The following is a 22555-nucleotide window of genomic DNA, read 5'->3' on the forward strand; positions in this document are numbered from 1 at the left end:
ATTTTAAGTCATTTTTTTTTTTCTTTTGGAAGCAAACAAACTGAGCCTACTTCCTGCCAAATCCCTCCGTCTCTCCAGTGGAGAGCCTAAATGTCATCAAGTCACATCGTCCCAGAATCGTTTTCCCACTCAGCAGTGCCAGGGATGGAATCAGGGTTCCGCACATTTTCTCTTTCCTTTTCTATCTTTTTTTTTGGGGGGGGGGGGGCGGCTGTTGTTGTGGTTTGGGTTTTGGGCCACACCTGGCAGTGCTCAGGGCTCACTCCTCCTGGCTCTGCACTCAGGAATTGTCCGTGGCCGGGCTGGGGGGACCATACGGGATGCCCGGCAAGGCAAGTAAGTAAAGCAAGCCCTGCCTGCTGTGCTGTCACTCGGCCCATCTTACTGGTTTTGGCGCCACACCTGGCACTGCCTGATTACTCCTGGCTCTGTGTTGATAGTTTTGCTTCGTGTTTTTTTTTTCCTCAGAGGACAATGCAAAGGATTAATCCTAGGCCTCTGGCATGCAAAGAACAGGCTCAGCCCTTTCAGCTCTCTCTTTCAGGGGCCCCTCTGGGATCCTTATGAGGGGAACAAGTCCCCGCTCCGTGGACATGTGCTGAAACTCTCAGGCTCTGACACCTTCTGCTGAGAGCCCTCGCCCTCACTCAGGGCCACTAGATTCTGCTTTTGCAATTTGGTTTCTAACCCATAGGCTGCCCTTTGCCAGCATGTTCGGGAAACAATGCTACATGTAGCAAAGAAGATGACCTAAGACGGAAGGACTCAGTTTCGCAATCTCTCCGTCCTCACCCACACACACCCCGGCAATGAGTGGCTAACAATGTGCAGTGAGCAAGGCCTGATTCCAATCACTACTGCCCGTCTCTGTGCAGGAGAAGCAGCCAAGAAACCTTGGTTACAGAGACGAGGAAAAAGGAGGCTAAGAACAACATACTTTAAAAAAAAATTTTTTTTAATTTTTTTCTTTTTTAATTTTGAGGGCCAGAGAGCTAGTACAGGGCTTAAGACGCTTGCGTTGCATGCAGCTAACTTCAGTTTGACATCTAATGTCACATATAGTCTCCTGAGCACTGCCAGGAGTGATTCCCGGAGCACAGAGCCAGGAGTAAGCCCTGAGCGTCACCAGGTGTGGCTCCAAAAACAAACAGAAAAGAATCTATGTCACTCAGAACCCTGCCCAGGGAGAGCAAAGGGTCTTTCAAAGGGTCCCCGTTTCTAAGATAAGATCTCCATTGCCCCTAACAGAACAAGGGGAGGAGGAGGGAAGGAGGGGAGGAGGAAGGAGGAGGAGGGGGAGGAGAGGAGGAGGAAGAGGAGGAGGAGGAGGAGAAGAAGAAGAAGAAGAAGAAGAAGAAGAAGAAGAAGAAGAAGAAGAAGAAGAAGAAGAAGAAGAAGAAGAAGAAGAAGAAGAAGAAGAAGAAGAAGAAGAAGAAGAGGAGGAGGAGGAGGAGGAGGAGAAAAGGAGGAGGAGGAGGAGAAGAAGAAGAAGAAGAAGAAGAAGAAGAAGAAGAAGAAGAAGAAGAAGAAGAAGAAGAAGAAGAAGAAGAAGAAGAAGAAGAAGAGGAAGAAGAAAAGGAAGAAGAAGAAGAAGAGGAGGAGGAGGAGGAGGAGGAGGAGGAGGAAGAAGAAACCGCTGTTTGATGCAGTTGGGTGAAAGGAGGGCGCATGCGGAGGGAAAAGCAGTCAGAGGAGAGAGAGGAGCACTGGGTGATCTCTCTCACCTGTGGGGTCCAGGAAAGTGAAACGTGGACACGGACAGTATCAAGTGATAACACACTCTGGGTCCTGGAGTCTAGAACTCAGCACACAGGCTGGCGGGGGGGGCAGGGGAGCAGTGCTGAAGCAGAACGATGAGGTAGACTGGTGACACTGGGTGATACGGGGCCAGGCTAGCTGGGGGCACTTTGGTGACGGGAGGTGGAGTAACTGTGTCCACTGAGTCCAGAAATGCTGACATCACTGTAAATGTAGGGCCTTAACTATAATATACTTTTTAAAAGAAATTCCCAGTTTCATCCATGTTGCAGTGAACTGCACGATTTAATCTTTCCTTATGGCTGTGTAGCATTCCACTGCGTGTATATATATATACCCCACATCTTCATGATCTGCTTATCTGTATTTGAGACATCTAGGTTGAACCCAAACCTTAGCTATTGTATTGAGTGCTGGAAGGGAGGGGGGAAAAAGACAGGTGAGAAGCAATAGGGTCAGGGGAATAAGGAGGTGTTAAGGAATGATAGTGCCAAATATCCAAGCCACACGGTCAACAATTCTGAAATCAAGAGCCACAAACTTGAACAACCAAACTTAGAAAGGCTCCTGTCAAGGGGGCGGGCTGGGGGCAGGATGCGGGAGGGAACCTGTCACATCGTTGGAGGGAAGCTGACACTGGGGGTGGGATGGGTGTCGCAGTACTGAGCATCTAAAACTCAACTATGAATAACTTTGTAAATAATGGTGCTTTAATAAAATTTAAAATTTTCACACAAAAATTCTCTCTCTCTCTCTCTTTCCCTCTCTCTCTCTTTCTCCCCCCCTTCCTCCCTCTCTTCCTCTCCTAGATTTTTTTTCCTGCTTTTTGGGTCACACCTGGCGATGCACAGGGGTTACTCCTGGCTCTGCACTCATAAATTACTCCTGTCAGGGCTGGAGAGATAGCACAGCGGGTAGGGCGTTTGCCTTGCACGCGGCCGACCCAGGTTCAAATCCCAGCATCCCATATGGTCCCCTGAGCATGGCCAGGGGTAATTCCTGAGCGCAGAGCCAGGAGTAACCCCTGTGAATCGCCAGGTGTGACCCAAAAAGCAAAAAAAAAATAAAATAAAATAAAATAAAAAAATAATAAATTACTCCTGTCAGTGCTTGGGGGACCCTATGGGATGCTGGGAGTCGAACCTGGGTCGGCCACATGCAAGGCAAATGCCCTACCCACTGTGCTATCGCTCCAGCCCCTCTCCTAGATTTTTTTTTTTTATCCATCACTTGCATCCTCTGCACTCCCTAGTGGTCAAGTATCTGAATACTACTCTTACTCCACATCCAAGAAGTACAGCTCCAGATCCATCAGAAAGGTGGAACTGAGTCCTCACAGACAAGGATTCATCCTAGAGCATGCGCTCATTCTACTACTCAGGGGTCCCCAGAGAAACCAAACCAACAGGATAGAGATGGGTAGACGGGAGTGATAGGTCACAGAGAGATAGATAATCAAATAATCAAAACTCAGTACAATTCAGTGCCCCCTTTCCTTCTCATCAGAATTGAGAGAAAGTGCCGGAGAGACAGCATGGTGGGTAAGCTGCTTACTTTGCATGCAGGGTTCCCCTGGGTTTGTCCCCAACATCCCCAAAGGTCCTGAGTACCACCAGGATCTCTCCTGGTGCATATGACCCACACCTACTCCCACCACACACCATAATAAAAGAAATTCTGCAAGATGTGGGGGAGTTGGGGGGAAGAGAGATGGTGAACCACACCGTGTTCAGGGCTTACTCCTGGCTCTGTGCGCAGGGATCTCTCCTGGTGGTGCTCAGGGACCATATGGAGTACCGGGAATCGAACTCAATACCCCTGGGGGAGCAGTTGATGCTGACATCTTGAATCCACAGGTGTCTGGAAGCAGTTCCTCAGTCTTTATTTCTAAAGCTCTAAGTGAGTGATGAGCTCCATTCACAGGCTAACAATGGCGGGGGGTCCGTTACTCACTGGCTACTCACTCAAATGCTGATCACGATGGACCAATCCTCCTGGCCCTTGTTTCTATTGTCCTTGGGTGTTAGTCCCATACTATTTTTTTTTTAAATATCCCACAAATGAGTGCAGTCATTTTATGTTTGTCCCTTTCCTGACTTATTTCATTTAGCACGATACTCTCCACGTCCATCCATTTATAAGTGAAGTTCATGACTTCTTTTTTTTATTATAACAGCTGTATAGTATTCCATTGTGAAGATGTACCAAAGGGCTGGGGGGCAGTTGAGATAGTGAAGGGACTGTTATGACAATGACGGTTAGAAGGGATGGCTCTGGATGGGAGATGTGTGCTGAAAGTAGGTAAAGAACCAAACATGATGGCCTCTCAGTATCTGTATTGCAAACCATAATGCCCAAAAGGAGAGAGAGAGAGAGAGAGAGAGAGAGAGAGAGAGAGAAGAAAAGTGCTTGCCATAAAGGCAGGCTGGGGAGGGTGGCAGGAAGGATAAGGGGATACTGCGGTGGGAAACATAGACTGGTGGAGGGATGGCTGTTGGAACTTTGTATGACTGAAACCCCCTCGTGAGAGCTTTGTACCTGTGTATCTCAAGGTGATTCAACTAAACACAGAACACCGATCACATGGACACACAGACACATTCTTCCAAGCGGCTGGCCACAGGGGTCTGCTGCAGGGAATTCACCACCACCTGCTCCCACAGACTTTCCTTCAGTACCGAGCACTGATATTAGCATTGGGAAAGGAACCGACAGAAGACAACGTCCCCCCCACCAAGAACGTCAGCAACAGACATCGGAGAGGCTCGTCTCCACACCAGCCCGGAAGTCCCACTGGCTGGAGGTCACCTTGGGGTGCTCCCACTCATCTCTGCCACGGCAGAGTCCGAGCAGCGCCGTGTTCTTGGATACTGCACTGACCTATCCGGCAGAGAGGCACTGGGAGAGGCTGCCAGGCACTCTTGGGTGCCCATGGTGCACCCCCCACACACACACACACTCACATATACACACTCTCACACTCACACACACACTCACATATACACACTCTCACACTCACACACACTCACATATACACACTCTCACACTCACACATACTCACACACACTCAAATACATACACTCACACAAACATACTCACATACACACTCACACACACATTCTCACACAGTCATACACTCACACACACTCAAAGCAGACATTCACACTCTTACATACTCACATACACACAATCATACAGACACTCAAACACACATTCACACACACACAAACACAATCACACACTCACACACATACACACTCACACACTCGCACACTCACACACATATTCACACAAACACATGCAGTCACACACTCATACACATACATTCACATACACACTTACACATATACACACACAAAGACATACACACACATACACATTCACACATACACATTCACACCCTTATGCACACATTCACACACACACACACACACACACACACACACACACACACACACACACACTTGCAGATGGGAAACAGAATTGCCGGCACTGCTGCAGTCCCGACCCCAGCTCCAGGTTCCAGCAGCTGCCCCTGCCCCCAGCACCCCCAAACCCCGCAGATCCCAAGCACAGGAGCTTCCCTCGGTGACATTTCGACTCTGAGCTTAGACTGAAATTACCGGCCCCTCCCTCCTCTGCTTGGGCTTCAGGCGCACAGCAGGCTGGGGGCGGGAGGTGTCCCCAACTCCATTCCCCTGCAGCTGGGCCTCCAGTGCAGCTCTGGAAAGGCGGGGGGGGGGGGGCGGCGGGAGGAGGAGGAGGAGGAGGAAGGTCAGGATGACGGGTGAGCCCCCTCCGAGGCCCGCCTGAGACTCACACATCACACAGGGAAGGCGATTCCTGCCAGGGCCTGACACGCCGGCACAGGGCTCGGGGGGCTGCAGAAATTCACCTGGAGAGACCAAGGATGGAGCCCCCTGCCTAGGGGAGCGAGGAGCCCCGGGAACCCAAGGGCTGGACCCCTCCTTTCCCCACCATCCCCAGTTCCCTGGGCAGCCCTGGGTCCTCGGAAGCACCTTCCGAGCCCCGGGCTCCATGCACAGGCTGGGCCCGGCCCGGCTCGGGGAGAAAGAGGCTGTGTGTGTTTGCTGGAGTGATTCTGCCGCTTAAAAATAGCTCCCGCGGGCAGGCGGGGGGCATTCGGCAAGTGTGTTCCCTAAACAGAGCCGGGTGATGAAAATAACAGCAGCCTTCTGGCTGTGCCAACGCCCAGCGGGACCCGCGGGTGGCCTCGGGGCCCGCCGGCATCGGGGTGCCGGCGCTCCAGCCCCCTGCTTGGTTCTGTTCCTCTCGCGGGAACAGGCTGCCATCTGTGCTGTGCCACCCTAGGGACACGAGCGCCCGCATGCTTTCTCTGCTCGCCGCAACGTGGGCCCTTCCATCAACTCGAGTTAACTCAGCCCAGCTCAGCAAGGCCAGGGGAGGGTGCCCGGCGCCCGGCGGGGAGGGGAAGGTTCGGGCCACGAGTGCACGTGAAGGTGGCGGGGGAGAGACAGGAGGCTCCTTAGAGGATCTCGAGGACCTTGCACAGGACTGAGGAGGAAAGAAATTGAAGGCCCCCCCCCCCAAACAGGTGTCACAACCAAGACTCAGAATTGAAGCCCCCCACCAAACAGGTGTCACGACCAAGACTCAGACCACTCCGAAGAGTTTGCGGGTAGAGGAAGCAGCTGCTAATCTTTTGTTTGTTACTTGGGGGTGGGGAGGGGAGGCACAGGGGCAATGCTCAGGGCTGACTCCCGGCTCGAAGCTCAGGAATTACTCCTGGCAGTACTCAAGGGACCATATGGGAAGCTGGGGATCGAACCCGAGTCAGCTGTGTGCAAGGCAAGCACCGCAGTATTGTGTATCCGGCCTCACATCGCCTCATCTTAATGATATGAAAGAGACGTTCTTGGGCAAGAGCGAATAGTACGGGGGAGGGCGTTTGCCTTGCACGCAGCCGACCCGGATCCAATTCCCAGCATCCCATAGGGTCCCCCAAGCACCGTCAGGAGTAATTCCTGAGCACAGAGCCAGGAGTAACCCCTGAGCATCGCCGGGTGTGACCCAAAAAGCAAAAGCAAAGAAAAAGGAAAAAAAAAAGACGTTTTTCACAGAGCCTTGGTTTATTAACAAACACAACAGACTGTGAAAATACACACGAGGACAAATGAACTGGACCATGATTTTTGTTGTTGTTGTTTTTCACCCTGAATGCAGGGTGGAGCGATAGCACAGCGGGCAGGGCGCTTGCCTTACTTGTAGCTGACCTGGGTTCGATTTCTCCATCCCTCTCGGAGAGCCCGAAAAACTACTGAGAGTATCCCACCCGCACGGCAGAGCCTGGCAAGCTCCCCGTGGCGTATTTGATATGCCAAAAACAGTAACAACAAGTCCCACAATGGAGACGTTACTGGTGCCCGCTCGAGCAAATCGATGAACAGGAGGACAGGGCAGGGCTACAGTTCACCCTGAGCTCAATGAGGACAACTCACAAAAAATAATGAACAACTCTGCTCTCTTATTCCATCCATAACTGGAATTCTGCTGGAATGTCCAGGAAAGCCCAGATTTCTAATTGTGAGGCATAAGGACTGGGTATTTGAAAATCATTTTCCTATTTTAAAAAAGGCACAACAGAATGAATGATCATTCTTTTAAATGTATCTATTTATACACACACACTTACAAGTACTTATGTCAGTAAACGAACAGGTTCTGTTCACCTTTCCACTGGGGAACTATTTAAACGGGGGAGCGGAGGGGTCTGGGCAGGCCAGACTCCGCAGTGCTCAAGGCCTACTCCCGGCTCTGCGCTCAGGGATCACTCTTGGTGCTTCTTGGGGGACCCTACAGGGTGTTGGAAATTGAACTGAGACCTCACGCCTGGCAAGTACCTTGTTCCCTGTACTATCTCTCCGGCCCTCCGCTGTTTGACTTCTTGATGTCTGCTAATTGTGTGCCAAGGTACAGAATTCCTCCAAACAGCCCTATCAAGAGCCACCAGGTCAGAATCATGAGATACGGGCCAGGGGCTGGGGGGAAGGCAGAGCACTTGCCCGGCATGTGTGTGTGTGTGTGTGTGTGTGTGTGTGTGTGTGTGTGTGTGTGTGTGTATCCATTCTCAGCGCCACGAAACAGAAAACACATCATTCAAGCCTGGCCACTATGCTGCACACCCAAGAGGCAAAGCCAATGAAACTCATTCTAGAACCCGGTGCCCAAACTTAGGTGCTAAACAACGATCGCCAATTCTAGCCGAGGACCCATACTACAAACGAGGAGTAACTTCCAACACACCGGAACCCGTGGCAGGCTGGGCCGGGGAAAGTCAGAGAAGGAAAATTGATGTCTGGGATCCTGCCAGCGGGTAAGCCGCCCACAAGATTAAGAGACAATCCCTGGGCGCGGAGACTTCTTTCTCTTCCAGTTCACACACGGCTTTGAGTGCCGGCACCTCCCTTCGCTATAATTTGAGGATGAACCACATCCACGATCAGCTCTGCTTAAAGATACACCCTTGTGTTTCATTTTTTTTTTTAATGGAGAGAACACTGGTTTACTCTATGAGTTAGGGGTACAAGTTGACACCTCTTTCAAGATATATCATGTGACCGGATCTACTTCCACCATCGTCCACTGGACAGCCCCCTCCCCAAGCCACCACGACCACCCCCAACGCCTTCCCTTCTGGGACTCTGGGTTCTGGAATCAAAGGCTCAGGGTTCCTTTTATGCTGGCTTTTGTCGGCTCCCTTTGTTTCTTTCTGTACCTCAGAGGAGTGAGAATGACATCACCAGCACCGGGTATTTGTCTTGCTCCTGACTAATCTCCCTTAGCCTGACTCCCTCTGGTTCCATCCATATGGTTGCAAAAGGGAAGATTTTATCTCTTCCAGGAGCTGAGTGGCAGCAAGGTACTTTCATCCGTGACAGTCCCTCTCCCTCGAATCACGAGCCCTGCTAACGCTGGTGACGCAGAAATGCCTGTGGGGCGACGCCCTTCTCTGGCTGTGCGGAAACACTGACACCCGGGGTTGCAGAGATCGGTGGGAGAAAGGTGCGTGCCCCTGGCACGGGCCCATCATGGTTCTGTCCCTGACACCACCAAGGGACCCTCCAAGCACTGTCAGGAGTGACCCCAGAGCACAGAGCCAGAGTTAGGCCCTGAGCACCTCCTGGGGGGGGGGGGCGGGACCCAACTCCCCTGCCACAGCACGGCTGACACTCAGGGGTGGGGGTGGGGCTCAGTGGTGGAGCACTTGCTCGCCTCATGTGGTTCAATTCTCAGGAAAGAGGAGAGGGGAGGGGAGGAGGGGAGGAGGGCATGGGAGACGGTAGAGGGAAGGGCGGGGGAGAAGAGAAGAGGAAAGGAGAGGTAACACAGGAGGTAAGGCATTGGCCTGTGGCTGACTCAGGTTCGATTCCTGGCACTCCATATAGTCCCCCAAGCCGGCCGTGAGGGTTCCCTGAATGTAGAATCAGGAGCAAGCCCTGAGCCCCTTGGGGTGGAGGGAGGGAGGGAGGAAGGAAGAAAGGAAGGACGGAGGAGGGAGGAAAGAAGAAAGGAAGGACGGAGGAGGGAGGAAAAAAGGAAGGAGGGAGGGAGGAAGGGAGAAAGGAAGGCAAGAAGGAGGGAAGGAAGGAAGGAAGGAAGGAAGGAAGGAAGGAAGGAAGGAAGGAAGGAAGGAAGGAAGGAAGGAAGGAAGGAAGGAGGGAGGGAGGGAGGGAGGGAGGAAGGAAGGAGGGAGGGAGGGAGAAAGGAAGGCAAGAAGGAGGGAAGGAAGGAAGGAAGGAAGGAAGGAAGGAAGGAAGGAAGGAAGGAAGGAAGGAAGGAAGGAAGGAAGGAAGGAGGGAGGGAGGGAGAAAGGAAGGCAAGAAGGAGGGAAGGAAGGAAGGAAAGAAGGAAGGAGGGAGGGAGGAAGGGAGAAAGGAAGGCAAGAAGAAGGGAAGGAAGGAAGGAAGGAAGGAAGGAAGGAAGGAAGGAAGGAAGGAAGGAAGGAAGGAAGGAAGGAAGGAAGGAAGGAAGGAGGGAGGGAGGGAGAAAGGAAGGCAAGAAGGAGGGAAGGAAGGAGGGAAGGAAGGAAGGAAGGAAGGAAGGAAGGAAGGAAGGAAGGAAGGAAGGAAGGAAGGAGGGAGGGAGAGAGGGAGGGAGGGAGGCAAGAAGGAGGGAAGGAAGGAGGGAAGGAAAGAAGGAAGGAAGGAAGGAAGGAAGGAAGGAAGGAAGGAAGGAAGGAAGGAAGGAAGGAAGGAAGGAAGGAAGGAAGGAAGGGAGGGAGGAAGGAAGGGAGGAAGGAAGGAAGGAAGGAAGGAAGGAAGGAAGGAAGGAAGGAAGGAAGGAAGGAAGGAAGGAAGGAAGGAAGGAAGGAAGGAAGGAAGGAAGGAGGGAGAGAGGGAGGGAGGGAGGGAGGGAGGGAGGGAGGGAGGGAGGGAGGGAGGGAGACACCAGGAATGAGAAACTTACACAACATCTATTCTATCTGCCATCATGAACAATGGGGGAGACTGAAACTGTTTGCTAAGGAAATGACACAAGCCAGATATAAAAGGATAAAGTTTCTCTGGTGCCAGAAGAAACTGTCTGGAATGGTGGTCGCCAAAAGCTGGTCAGAGGGGGAGTTCTGTGGGCAAAAGGGCGAGTCTGGGAGCGGACGAGGCGAGGGCTGGAAAGAGTGTGGATGTTCCGGACACCGCTCACCTCATCCAGGCTCAAACAGTACGTTTTACAGGTCTATTAAGTACCACCACCAAGTCATATCTGAGGGCGCCTCAAAATTAAAAAGCATCTCCACACGCGTTAGCGCGTCTGATGGTCGCGGCCACCGGGAGGAGCAGCTTGCGGCTCTCTCCCACCCGTCTGTGGGTAGCCGATATGCCGACAACTGTCCAGGGCCAAACGGCAGCCTGCCCTGGGCTGAACTGGGCTCAAGGCAGCCTTCTAAACGGGCCGTGCTCCCCTCTCGGTAGCACACTGGCTTCCGGCGTCTGTGCACGTGTCACGGTGCTGCGGGCAGCCTTCACAGGCAGCCCCAGAAATCGGTTCTCTAAGGCTGAAGATGGGGGATCTAGCCCCTGCGGGCCAGACCTTCACTTCCCAGTGTTTCCCAAACTTTCTGAACTGGGAAACTTCATTCTGTACTAACAAGCCGTCGTGTGTGCGTGTGTGTGTGTGTGTGTGTGTGTGTGTGTGTGTGTGTGTGTGTTGGATTCCTACTGTGGGAAGTGTTCCCCGTGAAAGGTACTCCTTTTTATCTCTACACACACTGCCTCCTTTAAAAATAAAAAAAAAAAACAACAACAAACAAGCAGTCAAGATATAATCTGCTGGAAATCCCGGTCTGCGGGTTTTGTGACTGAAATCTCAGGCTTTCTCACAGTTGGGATGGGCTACCTCCCTCCACCTCCCTGTACATACTGCCAGAAGCCTCGGCAGTCACATCCGCACCCCAAAGAGGCCACCCAATTGCAAAGCTATTCCATCCCTTAACATCCTGATAAAAATGCCGCGTGCCCTGAACAAACACCATGGCCTCTTCGCATTGGTATTGCAAACCATAATGCACAAAAGGAAAAGGAGAGAGGGCAAGAAAGTGCCTCTTATAGACGCAGGCTGGGGGTGAGGGGTGAGGGGCTGGGAGATGATGGTGGGGAAATGGGGACACTGGTGGTGGGAAATGTGCACTGGTGGAACACTGTATGACTGAAACCCAATTATGAACTGTTTTCTAATGGTCTATCTCATGGATATCCAGTTTAAAAAAAAAATCCAAAAAAAAAAAAAGGTAACGTGGAGTTTATGCCCAATTCAATCAGCTTAATCAATGGCTGAATAAATAGCAGTACTCCTATATTTAAAAAAAAAATGTAGTTCAGGTGCTTACTGAAGGGCCAGTTCTGAATATCCATATATCATCTCCAATGCCACCCTCGAGTGCTCATTTCCCGCCATGCCAATCTTTCCATCAGTTCTAAGAGTCCAACCCAGACGGTGAGGAAGACGGTAATCACTGACCTGGCATCGTCCTTGGCTCTTAAACCTCTTACTCACGGGGCCGGGGTCAGTTGAGATCCGCTCGCCGCGTCGTGGGTCAGGGCTGCGGAGAGAAATGCCTACGTGTCTATATGATGGGCTCGGAGAGAGCAGCTTTAGAAGACATTACAACCGGGATGTTACCCGCGACGCCCCCCTTCTCCCCCACCCCACTCCCATCAACCCTGGCCCCTCTGTCTTGTTTGTAATTACTCATCTGGTAATAAATGACTCAGAGAAAAAGAAACAAATATCTCACCCCGTGTTAAAGAAACATATCGGAGGAGGAAGCCACAGGGTAGAGAGGAAAACAGGTTTTACAAGTGATTTTATATCGCAACAAGACAAGAGGTTTGGAGTCCAATATGTCTCATTAGCAGCTCCTTCGCATTAAGCAAACCCCGAACATCCACGAAGCAAGACTTCTCACCCACAGCCCGTGGCTTAGCTTTGAACGAGCGGCATGCGTTAACCTTTAAGACTCAGCAATGAATTCTTCACAAAAGAAAAGTGTAATATTGCACAACAGATTTTAATTCCCAGAGCCTCTTGCTGTCTCCTCCTAGGAGTCAATAAAAAATAATTTTTTAAAAATAAATTGGGGCTGGAGAAAAATCACAGTGGGTAGGGCACGTGCCCTTGTCTACCGCTGACCTGGGTTCGACTCCTGGCATCCCAGATGGTCCCCAGGGCACAGCCAGGAGTGATTCCTAAGCGCAGAGCCAGGTGCCATCTTGGGCATCTCTGGGTGTGACCCCTCCCTCAAAGAGATAGAAAAACCAAAAAAAAACCAAAACCCTGGAGTTCTGCGGCTTGGGGTCCGGTTGAAGAAAAACCCAGTAGCAGCTTTCCGAGCAAACACCCGGCTACCACCCGCTCCCTGCCTTCTACCCCGTAGCCGAGAAAGCAATCAAATGGGCCCTCGCTCCAGCACGGCCTGTTCCTTCTTGTCGGGGCTTGCACTGTTTGCTGCGCACCTACGTTCCACTGAGAATGGAGTTTGTCAGCTTCTTTTGTTTGAACTTGACACAATAGGAAAATCCCGTAGGGGTTCATCATTAATCTCAGGACGAGATCTGAAGCCGATCGTGAACAGGTCTCGAGCAAGGGCGAAAAGACACCCAAACAGCATGGAGGGCAGCTTCGGGACGGTTCCCAGACCAGAGCCGGCTCCGTGAGCCGAAAAGCGGCGGGGACTAAGAGATTAAGGCTGAGAGCACGGACGGGAGAGGCGGGCAGAAGAATCAGGTGGGAATCTGGCTCCGGGTGCTTCACACGGAGGCCGCTGTGAAAAGTTCCTTCCCAGCAGACAACGTCCGACTTGGTAAAACAGAAACCATCAGAGTCCGTGGAACATTCTAGTTCCCCCACACCAAGTACAGAGCGGAAGCATCAAGGGTAAGCCTGGGACAAAACTCAATGGCACCGATAGGTTGAATGACGAAGATGTCAAGAACAAGAGAGCCTGGGAAAGCTGCGAATTGAGCGCCTGGATGTGGGTGATCACATCTGGCACGGACCAGAACAAACACATAAGAACAGGGAAGCAGGCGTAAGATCACCTGGGGTCGCTTTTCAGCCATCAATGACATGAATGAGAAGAGAGAGCCTGAAGGACTGTTACTTTGTCAGATCAGACGCTGATTTTCCAGCTCAATTTTATCGTCACAAACATTTCGAAAAGATTACTCACCCAAAACGAAAGTCACCACCAAACCCTCATCTTCCAGGGTCACAAAGAGATAGTCCAGGGGGCAGAGCACTTGCTTGCACACAATCAGCCCAGGTTCAATCCCCAGTACCACACAGGGTCCCCCAAGCACCGCCAGGAGCAATCTCTGAGTGCAGAACCAGGAATAAGCCTTAAGCACAGCTTGGGTGTGGCTCAAAAACAAACAGAAACCCAAAATTCACCCTCTAAATAGATGCAGTAACCACGGTTGGCTATTAATGCAAAATCACTAGCGGCCAAAAATGTAAATATCTTGGAAAGAATGTTGCCAATGGCAATAGTTGGCCCAAACTTGGTAAGAATGTATGAAAGCAAATCTGGTTCATCGCAATTAATAGAAACACATTAGAGAGACGCTCTCAGTACTATATTCTATAACACGTACATTTGAAAGGTCACAGCATAAGGAATAAAAAGCAAATTCCTGGTGTTTCATGGAAGAAGCTGCTAGTATCAAAATGTGTAAGCTACTAAATTGACTCAGAAGAGTCAGCACCAAAATTTTAAGTCAAAATAATAACGTCCCAGTTATGGTGGGAAGAGACAGTAAGAATCCATTGCAATTTTTGTTTTATTGTTGTAGGGGGCGATAGCACAGCGGGTAGGGCATTTGCCTTGTATGTGGCCGACCCAGGTTCGATTCCTCTGTCCCTCTCAGAAAGCCTGCAAGTTACCAAGAGTATCCCGCCCGCATGGCAGAATCTGGCAAGCTACCCATACATGGCATGGTATATCCGATATGCCCAAAACAGTAACAAGTCTCACAATGGAGACGTTACTGGTGCCTGCTCGAGCAAATGGATGAACAACAGGATGACAGTGCTATTGTGCTACAGTGTTGTAGGGATGGGGTGGAGGTGGTGTTTGGGTCACACTCAGCAGTTCTCAGGGGTCACCGCTGGCTTGGCACTCAGGAATCACTTCTAGGGGTGCTTGGGGACCATAGGGGATGCCGAGGATCGAACCCGAGCTGGCTGCATGCAAGGCAAATGGCTACCCACTGTACGATTGCTCTGGCCTGGCAACTGTGAAATTTAAAGCAGGGATCAATCCTCGAGAACAGGGGAACATCATAGCCTGTGAACTCCTATGGCCTGGCCGTGGTGCACACAGGGTGGACACACCACAGTATGACCAAGAATGACGCTGGAGAAATCTACATGGCCGTTGGCAGGGAAACAAGATTCGCCAGCCCTGATCTAGAGAATACAACATGCTCACTTTTTGTTGACAAGCACAAACAGAAGCGACGGAGGGTGACACATGATGATGTGTGCTTGGGCTTAGGACGGGACGAGTGTGGGATTTGGCATCAGTCCTGTAACATAATTACGGTTCTCCTCATCACTTGGCCAAGAAGGACCCAGCTCGTGCGCCCCGCCCTGAAACCCAGAGATCTCTTCCTACAGGGTCTAGTTTATAAGAGATGACCGTGAAATTCAAAACAGACATTAAAACCTTGGGCCCAATTTCTTACTCGTCTCTGAACCCTGTAATTATGCAGCCCCTAACTATAGAATACAAACAAGAGCAAGAACAAAGGCACTGCTTGAGCTGAGGAGCACCATGAAGGGGCCGAGGGGCCCGGGACATCGTACAACCCATGCGATGCATGTGCCCAAAACAAGTTCAATGCCCAACACCATATGGTCCCCTCACAAATATTGCCAAGTGCATCCCGGGCCAACCCGAAACCACCACTAGAAATGTCTCTGGGAATCTCCAACACGATAAGGCATCCTCGGAACCTTGCAGGGCCAAGATGGCTAAGCATCGAGTGGGGGCACCTGGTATCGCTAAAAAAGCCTCCCCCCAAATATATACAAAATAAGAAATAAAGGAGTAAACGAGACAACAGGAGCTGACCAGTGTCTGCTACACCAGTGGGATATTAAGCTCGGAGAATAAAAAACAACAACTTATTATTCAACTCATGACTAAAATGCCAGCGATGTAACAGAAGGGATGCGTGGTGGATTCTAAGTACCTCCAGAGCTTCAAATCTGGATTACAGGCCATTACCAAATGGCCTCAGCAATTATTAGCAATCAAATTGATTTATAATTGTTAAACCAAACGATCTTTTACATAAACGACTCATCTGGGCAACGGCAAACATCACACGCTCATGACCCCGTCAATATGAACCTCTGCACCAACGGTCTCCACGAAAGCCAGGCATGGACGCTGTTCTCAGGGTTTCTGAGTCACAGCCATGGTGGGGCTGGGAGCCACACTAGGTTCATTGCTCTGAGTAACCCCCAAACAGAGAAAAGGCCCTCGTTATTCAGCTCTTAGAGGGCTCCAGACTGGCCTGAAAGTGTCCTACCAAAGTTATACCAAAGATTATGGGGCTTGATCAAAGAAGTCACAGAAAAATGTCATAGGAGCGGGGGAAAGGGAGCAGAGGGAAGGAAAATGACCTTCAAACCTTCAGGTCCAAAGATTGCAGAGATAGTATAGCAAGGAGGGCTTGTCTTGCATGTAGCCCATCCAGTCTCGATCCCCCGCATCCCAGATGGTCCCCCCCAGGCATCACCAGGGCTCATTCCTGAGTGCAGAGCCAGCAATAACCTTGGGCATCGCCTGGTGTGATACCCTCCCCCACCTCAAACAAACAAACAAAAAAATTAAGGTCCAAAATGAAAGAGAATACACCTATTACGTTTCAACTTGAAATGTGTCAGCTCTCTTTCTTTGAGAGAAGCTGTCTGGAGTATCTCGTTTTCTGATTTGTGCTTTGTTTTCTTGGAGAGAGGGATGGACCACTCTTGGTGGTATTCAGGGTTTACTCCAGGGTCTGTGCTCAGGGGTCACACTTGGAAAACCCTACACAGTGCTGGAGATCAAACTTGGGTTGGTCTCATTTGTGACAAGCACCCTACTCACTATACTATCTCTTAAGACCAGGAGAGAGTTGGAGCGATAGCACAGTGAGTAGGGCGTTTGCCTTGCATGTGGCCAACCCAGGTTCGATTCCCAGCATCCCATATGGTTGCCTGAGCACTGCCAGGTGTAATTCCTGAGTGCAGAGCCAGGAGTAACACCTGTGCACTGCCGGGTGTGACCCAAAAAGAAAATAATAATAATAATAATAAAAGACCAGGAGAATCTCTGTTTTTTGGGGGGAAATGTCACTTTTTCTGTATTTCACCAGGCTCAAAATTGGGTGTCTGGTTCGATTCATCCTAGCAAGTATCAAAGGTAAAAATGACTGTGTTAAAATAAGAGCATGGTCAGGTCTAAGAAACAGTACAGCACGTAAGGTGTTTGCCTAGCATGCAACTGACCCAGGTTCAACCCCCAGCATCACATAGGATCCCCTGAGCCACCAGGATTGAGCCCTGAGCACAGAGCCAGGGTTAAGTCCTGAACACTGCTGGGTGTGGCCCCCAAACCAAAAGAAATAAATAAGAACATAATTCTGACTTTTTTTTAAAAAAAAATGTGGGTATGATCGCTTAATATTCAAGAGGACAAACAAAAAAGAGAACTTTTGAATCCTAGTAAATTCTGATCACAGATTGGACTATCATGTTGTGAATTTCCAAATTTATCTAAGTCCTGTTATGAGTAAATATAATCTCTCACCGCACTGGTCTGTGTGAGCGAGAGCGGGAGCACAAGATAGGGAGCGGAGCTTATAATTAGAAAGCATTCTATGAGTCCATCCTAAACACTCAGCCCGGCAAGGGCGTGCAGCAGGAATCACGCAGGCGGAGCTTGGGAAGCAGAGAGCTAGTTAAGGCAGAGCTAGTTAAGGGATTAAGGCACTTGCCCTGCCTGCAGGCGACCCTGGTGTGATCCCTGCCAGCACCACATACGATCTCTCAAGCATCGCCAGGAGTGACCCCTGAGCATCACTAGGTGTAGCCCTTGCTCCCCCACCCCTCCCCAAAAGGGAACTCGAAGAGGAACCTTCCACAAGCTGACCCAGCCCAAGAAAACCAGATTCTGGGAGCCCATTGGTCCTTGCTTTGGACCCTCACAAGCTCAAAGATTACGGTTATCACGTCACCAATAAAAATCGACCCAGACACGATTCCCTTTTATTGTCTTTGGAACTCAAAATGTTCTTGGGGGGTGTGGCAAATGAGATTAAGTCACGAAGAAAAACGGAGCTGGAACAAATGACAGACTGGCTCCACGGGTAAACGGGAAGAAGGGCCGCAGGATGGGAGGGCCGTGAGGGTGGGAGGAGGAGCAGCGGGAGGACGAAGAGCTGGGGCAGACAACCTTCCCAACAGAGCAGGGAATGGAGGTGGCAAAGATTCCAGGCAGTGGAGCAACCGTGGTCCACAGTTGGAAGGTTGCCTCAAGGACTGGGGGAGGCGGCAGTGGGCACAGAGAAGGGACCATTATGACAGTGATGGTTGGAAGGATGGTTCTGGATGGGAGATGTGTGCTGAAAGTGAGTAAAGGACCAAACACGATGGCCTTTCAGTACCCTATTGCAAACCATAATGCCCAAAGGGCATTTGCCTTGCATGTGGCCAACCCGGGTTCGATTCCTCCACCCCTCTCGGAGAGCCCGGCAAGCTACTGAGAGTATCCCACCCCCACGGCAGAGCCTGGCAAGCTACCCGTGGCGTATTCGATATGCCAAAAACAGTAACAAGAAGTCTCACAATGGAGACATTACTGGTGCCCACTTGAGCAAAATCGATGAGCAACAGAATGACAGTGACAGTGACAATGCCCAAAAGGAGAGAGAGAGAGAGAGACAGAGAGATAAAGAGACAGGGGCAGAGACAGAGACATAGAGACCAAGAGACAGACACAGACACAGAGAGAGACAGAGGGAGGAAAAGCGCTGGCCATAAAGGCAGGCTGGGGGGCTGGAGCAATAGCACAGCAGGTAGGGCATTTGCCTTGCACGCGGCTGACCCAGTTCGATTCCCAGCATCACATATGGTCCCCTGAGCACTGCCAGGGATGATTCCTGAGTGCAGAGCCAGGAGTAACCCTTGTGCATCGCCAGGTGTGACCCAAAAAGCAAAAAAAAAAAAAAAAAAAGCAGGCTGGGGGTGGGTGGCAGGAAGGATGCAGGCAACACTGGTGCTGGGAAATGTACACTGGTGAAGGGATAGATGTTGGAACATTATATGACAGAAACTCAATCATGAAAGTTTTGTACTGTATCTCATGATGATTCAATAAAAAAACAAAAAAATGGGAGGACCGGAGTGACAGTACAGCAGGTAAGGTGTTTGCCCTGCACGAGTCCATCCCAGGTTCAATCTCCGGCATCCCGTATAGTCTCCTGAGCACTGTCAGGAGTGACTCCTGAGTGCAGAGCCAGGAGGGATCTCTGGGCATGGTCAGGTGTGACTCCGAAAGTAAAAAAAAATTAAAATAAAAACCAAAAAGAAGTAAAATTTCTAAATAAATAAAATTAAAAAAAATTTTAAAAAATACTGATGTGACAAGTAGCATGGTAGCACTGTATCACTGCTGTCCTATTGTTCATCGATTTACTCGAGTGGGCACCAGTAACATCTCCATTGTGAGACTTGTTACAAGTAATATAAAATAAATTATTTCATGCCTGTTCAGGCAGCAGGTTTGCAGGGTGGCTGGGAACAATGGTAGAAGAGATGAGGAAAAAGGAAAAAAAAAAGATTCTAAGTGGGTGCCCCCCCTACTGTGCCACCCTAGGGGGGTGCCCACTCCGCTTACCCACAGCCTCCCTGAGAAGACCCCCTGCTTCCTCGGAAATTTATCAACACCCAGTTGCAGTGAGAGGGAAACACACACACACACACACACACACACACACACACACACACACACGATGTTTCCAAACGAGCGCTGCAACATGACTAAAGAGCCTGGGTCTTGCCCCGGTTTGTGTAAGAATGCAGCCCGAGGCCTCGGGCGCCCCTTTCCCTGCCAGCCTGCAAGCTAAACAGGCTTCCTCTGTCTTCTGTGGGGCGCAGGATCAAGTATCCCCTCCATAAACACGCCTATGGCTTCTTGAAACCAAGAAGCAAGTCCAGTAGGGGACTGAAGCGATAGCACAGCAGGTACGGTGCTTGTCTCGCACACGGCTGGCCCAAGTTTAATCCCCGCATCCCCTAGGGTCCCCATGAGCCCTTCCAGGAGCAATTAGTTCCTGAGTGCAGAGCCAGCAGTAACCCCTGAGCATCGCCGGGGGTGGCCCGGAAACAAAAACAAAAAATATCCAGTTGGGGGTGGGGGGCCTGGAGCAATAGCACAACGGGTAGAGCGTTTGCCTTGCACAAGGTCGACCTGGATTCGATTCCCAGCATCCCATAGGGTCCCCTGAGCACCACAAGGAGTAATTCCTGAGTGCATGAGCCAGGAGTAACCCCTGTGCATCGCTGGGCATGACCCAAAAAGAAAAAAAAAATCCAGTGAGGCCCAGAGAGGACAGAAGGGTGGGCTTGTAAAAATGGGGCTGGTGGGAGGCATCCCCTAGGAGAGGGGGAGGTGGGGAGTCAGAGTCGGGGGGAGCGAGGAAACGGGGGGACACGCATCTACAAGGCACCTCCCAAGCATTGCTGGGGTGGCCTGGGTAATCCCCAGCACCGAGTCATTGCTGCGCCCTCAGATGTCCTTGCCAGGGGCCACACTTCCTGGGGAGCATCACGGGCAGTGCTCATGTGACTGGGTGGTGGTGCAGATGAAAACTGCCGGCACGGCTGGGGACCACAGAGCCATCAGGGGGACGCTCCGCACGTGTGGGAAATGGGGTCTGGCCGAGCATGGGCTGGGGCCGCTGGGCCACCCCCCAGGCCATGCGGATTATATTCCAGACCCCTCCAGTGCCTGGGGAAGTTAAGGCTTCTCCATAAGCCACCAGAGACTGTGCCACAGAGCAAGGGCTCAGCAGCGGTTGCTGCGATGAAGGAGGCTCTGCCCGGGCTCCTGATGGGCACCACAGGGCTCGGGACCGGCTGGAGCCAGGGAAGCCGACTGCCAAAGGACGAAGGATGCCACAGGAAGGATCGGGAATTGCTGATGTATCAGTAACGGGCATCCCTCGGCTGCAGTCTTCACCCAGAGGTGACTGACTCTCGACTTACCGAGCCCGGTTCTCTGGCCTGACAGTGAACGGGAAACATGAAGGCAGGGATCAGGTAGAAGCAGGGGGCAGAGAGGAAGCTCAGAAACACAGCGTGAACACGGCATCTCGGGGGCAGGGAGAGAGCCGAGGGGCTAAGGAGGTGCTTGCTTTGCACAGAGCTGACCCGGCAGGGGTTCAGTTCCTAGAGCCACACGTGGACTCCTGAGCACAGAGATAGGAGGAAGCCCTGAGCACTGCTGGCTGTGCCCGCACTCCCCCAAAAAAAGAACAATTTACAAAAATTGTTATTTAAAACATTTGGGGGAGGGGGCGCTGGAGTGATAGTACAGAGGGGAGGGCATTTGCCTTGCACGCAGCCGACCGAGTTCGATCGCCAGCATCTCATATGGTCCCCTGAGCACTGCCAGGAGTAATTCCTGAGTGCAGAGCCAGGAGAAACCCCTGTGCATCAACAGGTGTGACCCAAAAAGCACTGTCACTGTCCCTGTCATCCCATTGCTCATCGATTTGTTTGAGCGGGCACCAGTAACGTCTCTCATTGAGAGACTTATTGTTACTGTTTTTGGCATATCCAATACGCACGGGTAGCTTGCCAGGCTCTGCTGCGCGGGCTCGATACTCTCAGTAGCTTGCCAGGCTCTCCAAGAGGGGCGGAGGAATTGAACACAGGTCGACCTCGTGAAAGGCCCAACCGCTGTGCTATCACTCCAGCCCTCTTTTAGACTAGAAGAACATAACAGTGGTTCCCATATGGGAGGGGGGAAGAGGGTAGAGGAAATGAAAGGAATCAACCGCGCAGTGGTGGAGAAGGTTAAGTTATCGGTGGTGAATGAAAGGCAACACGTGCAGATGTTGACTTGGGTAGAGGGGTGGGCCCCATCCGGTGGTGCTCAGGGCTTATTCCTGGCTCTGTGCTTAGGGGTCACTCCTGACAGGGCTTAGGATGTTCTATGTACCAGGGGTTCAACCCTGGTCAGCCAGGGCCAAGACAAGTGCCTGGAACCCTGTACTGTCTGTCTCTCCGGTCTCGTATACATACAAGATGTTAATTTAAAAGTCATTGATTTACTGCCATCACTGTATCACTGTTATCCTGTTGTCCGTCGATTTACTAGAGAGGGAGCCAATAATGTCTCCATTTGTCCCAGCCCTGAGATTTTAGCAGCCTCTCCTTATTCATCTTTCACAATGATTGGAGGCTCTTTCAGGGTCAGGGGAATGAGACCTGTTATTGTTACTGTTTTCAGCATATCAAATATGCCACAGGGAGCTTGTCAGGCTCTGCCAGATTTACTGCTACACCACAAGCAACCTATATGATGCTATAGACCAATGTACTTCAACTCAAAAGTCATTTCTAATGATTCTTCCTATGAACACCTCATTCCTTGTAGTTGAACTACAAAGGTTATAAGCAATAAAATACAGAAAGCACATGATGTTTGCATTTGAGTATAAAATATGACCAGTGCCTCTTAGTGTCAGTGGAATATTACTGTGCATTCTGTAATGTCGGAGACTTCTCAGAACGCTGGGAAAGAGAGAAATAATGCCATTTCAAGGGCTCTAAAAGAGGCCTCCCCTGGGTCCCAAAATATATTCCCTACACAGATGAAGAATCACGAAAACTCTTAGAATGTTTTATTTTTCATTACTTGTGTCTGAAGAAATAGAGCTGCTTTCTGGAGCCTGGCAATGGAGCTCCAGGTTTGACCCCTGGCACGACCCCATCTGCTGAGTGTGACCAAGGTGCCAGTGAGTGCCACCTCAAGCACCCATGTCCACCTGGGCACTGCATTCCAGCGTATGATCCCTGGCCTTTGCGACAACCCCCACACAAGGGGGAAGGGGCTGGGAATCTGTGACCTGCAGAGACGTAACCTTGAGCCTTATTAGGATGAAGTGTCTGGTGACCCCTAGATAATTAGCAGACCCGTTTCGCTCTGAAGCAGCCAGAGCTCAGAGCAATGAACGGAGTCCTCAAGTTCTTAGAAGAAGGC

General features: G+C 50.9%; 1 protein-coding gene across 12 annotated transcripts in view; it reads right to left on the bottom strand.

Moving 5' to 3' along the window:
- The window catches only part of TIAM1 (TIAM Rac1 associated GEF 1), a 442353-nt gene that overhangs the window by 190857 nt on the left and 228941 nt on the right, over positions 1–22555 (bottom strand). For 7 of the 12 annotated variants that reach the window (XM_055127797.1, XM_055127795.1, XM_055127796.1 and 4 more), the window contains one exon: positions 11755–11836. The exons of the other annotated variants lie outside the window; for them this stretch is intronic. The gene's annotated coding sequence lies outside the window, so the exon portion shown is untranslated. The remainder of the gene's footprint in view (positions 1–11754; positions 11837–22555) is intronic. 12 annotated transcript variants of the gene reach the window in all.

The sequence above is a fragment of the Sorex araneus genome, chromosome 2 (genome assembly GCF_027595985.1).
Source record: "Sorex araneus isolate mSorAra2 chromosome 2, mSorAra2.pri, whole genome shotgun sequence".
Classification (NCBI taxonomy): domain Eukaryota; kingdom Metazoa; phylum Chordata; class Mammalia; order Eulipotyphla; family Soricidae; genus Sorex; species Sorex araneus.